Consider the following 3230-nt stretch of genomic DNA (forward strand, 5'->3'; position numbering starts at 1 on the left):
ACCTGAATTGAACATTTTCCAATCTTCTCTATACATCGTCAGAATCAGAATCAGAATCCGAACAGAAAGGTCTTAATTGGCAAGTAGTTTACTCATACGAGGAATTTGATTTGGTCGTTCGGTGACAGACAATTACGGTAGCGACCAAAACATACAAACGACACGCACCAAACCCAGCGAGGCGACCGTCCTGGGTCGTCCTGGGTCATCCTGAGTGACACTGGGGTTCGCGAAACCCACGCGAAACCAAATGTATTTGATGTTGTTAAATATAATGATATTTATTTTTGTGAAAGGTTCCCCCCCCCCCCCCCCCACCCCCCCACCCCCAGCAAGGCCTCCAGGGGACCGGTCGGGATGAGGGTACAGAGGTAAACAAGCTAAAACATGTGCCGCTACACACACACACACACACACACACACACACACAACACACACACACACACACACACACACACACACACACACACACACACACACACACACACACACACACACACACACACCACAAGACTCACACAGGAATAAGCACGACAGGGTTCTGAGAAAAATGATTTCACATTTTCTTCACCATGCCTCTGTGGGTTTGCTTGCACACATGTTTGTGTGTGTGTGGTTATGTGTGTGTGTGTGTGTGTGTGTGTGTGTGTGTGTGTGTGTGTGTGTGTGTGTGTGTGTGTGTGTGTGTGTGTGTGTGTGTGTGTGTGTGTGTGTGTGTGTGCGGTTGAGGGGAGGGGAGTAGGGGGGGCGGGTGTGCCGGAGGCAAGAGGAGGGAGAGGAAGAGAGAGGCAGATAAAGATGTTGGATTTCACACCTTATAACACTCTCGATGTAATCGATGTGCAAGGGCTTGAGGGGAACAGAAAGAACAGCCCACGTGTGATTTCACTCTTGCGTCGACATAATCAGATGCTCCGAGCTCTCTGTGTGTGTGTGTTTATATTTTAGCATGTTTGCGTGTGTGTAGCCTATATGTGCGTGTGTTTGTGTGGGTGTGTGCATGTCCATGTGTGTTGTGTGTGGTGTGTGCGTGGTGTGTGTGTGTGTGTGTGTGTGCGTGTGTGTGTGTGTGTGTGTGTGTGTGTGTGTGTGTGTGTGTGTGTGTGTGTGTGTGTGTGTGTACGTCACGCCTGGCCATCTCTGGGATTGCCAAAAATCCCCCAAGCCAACGCAAAAGGTCACCGTGTGGGTTTCTCTTTTTTATACTAGAGAGAAAAAACGTCCAAAAAAAGTCTCCGGTTTTGTTTGGAGGGGCAGAGATCAGCCTGTGTTTGCCCCGAGAATAAAGGCAGCGAGAAAAGAAACCTGAGCGCAGTTTGGAATGGAAGAGACATTAACTCTCCTCATTCTCCTACGCAGAGAGTTGAACGACGCTCCGCTTGTGTTCCACTGTCAAAGCTTTTTGCCCAAACAGGAAGCAAATTAACCAGTGCTTCCTTTACTCTTATTATTACATATTGAATAAATAATATTATATATAGCCCCCCCCCCCCCCCACCAAATGTATTTTGTCTCTTTATAAATAATAACCAAAATGTGTTGGAAAAAGTTTAATCATTTAACTTCAGGGTGTGCAGCCTTGTTTATTCACTGTGTCCATGGAACAGCGATAACGCAGCCATAAAAGTATGATTTCCTTTACGCAGAAAAGACATAGAACTACTTTTGTGATAACTACATCACTGCATAACTCATAAATGTTCCAACAAGCTTAATTCTTGGTTATTAGTGATACTCTGTATACAACCAATTCAACGTTATAGCTGCATTCTCTTTCAAACTAATTTGGTCGCTGATTGTCCTGATTCGGTACAAGGTTTTGCCCTCTTGGACAGAAGGTGTTTAGCAGACTGTGACATCCAGACATAGAGATAGCTCTGTGTAGGAGGAAAATATTGTAAAAGGACTATGTGCAGGTAAGTACAAGGTGTGGATAGATATACCGTAATTCCTCTAATAGTAACCCCGGCTTGTATTTGTTTCAACTGTAGCGGGTACCAGGCTTGTATTAGGAGGAGGCCTGTATAAGAGGGAGCCTATATTTCAAATTTTCAAACGGATCATAATGAATAAATCAACATTTTGTGTCAGTTAGAACCCAGTAAAATGTAATGTAACTAGCTCAGTATGCAGCTCAGTATATTAGTAACCCGGCTTGTATTAGGAGGCCGGCTTATAATTGCTTAGCTCAAGAGCGCACCCGGCCATTAATAGAGACCCGGTTTGTATTTGAGACCCGGTTACTATTAGAGGAATTACGGTATATGCAGTTAGAATAAATATATATATATATATGGTATATACAGCATTATTGTACAGAGCTATGGGTTATATGCAGGTTTATAACTGAGTATATAGAGGGGTTATATGCAGGTATATTCAGATAAGATAAGATAAGATAGATATTCCTTATTGATCTCCTTGGGGAAATCCGGTGTCATAGCAGCATGGGGGCGGGGGGAGGGAGGTACAGGTATGGCAGGGTAAGAATAGAAAGACATAAATAAAGGGGAAGTTCGACCAAAACACCAAAAAAACACATTGTTCCCTTATCTATCCATCATGATAGTGTTGGTGTGATTTGCAGAGGTTTGGAGATGGTAAATGGACTGCATTTATATCGCACTTTTATCCAAAGCGCTTTACAACTTTTGCCTCACATTCATTCACACATTCACGCACTGATGGCAAAGGCAACCATGCAAGGTGCCAACCTGCTCATTGGGAGCAGTTAGGGGTTCAGTCTCTTGCTTAAGGACACTTTGGCGTGCTGCCGGGAGGAGCAGGAATCGAACCGGGAACCATCCGATTACCAGGTGACTGCTCTACCTCCTCAGCCACAGAGATGTCTGTCACCAGCCCAATGCAATGGAGCTTAATGGCCCTTCTTTAGTGATGCTCAAACATTTAAAAAACTCAACAGCACGTCTCTTTCGAGAAATCACAACACGGTTCATCAAGATGAACTATTGTGACGGATGTGGGCCACTTCCATAGAACATTTTTCCCAAGAGGGTCTCTGGATTATTGTGTGTAGTTTTTAGCGTTTTGAGTGCCACAAAAGAAGACCCATTGAGCTCCATTGTACTGGGCAACTCTAAATTAACTACAAACGGATTGATAGTGGTCCAGGTAAGGGAACATATGTTTTCTTTGTGTGTGTTTTGGGTGAACAGGTGTGTGTGTGTGTTAAAAAGACTGTCCAGTCCTCCTCTGCCTACCTCCTCACC

This window comes from Notolepis coatsorum, assembly GCF_963971535.1.
Source record: "Notolepis coatsorum genome assembly, contig: SCAFFOLD_2183, whole genome shotgun sequence".
Taxonomy (NCBI): Eukaryota; Metazoa; Chordata; class Actinopteri; order Aulopiformes; family Paralepididae; genus Notolepis; species Notolepis coatsorum.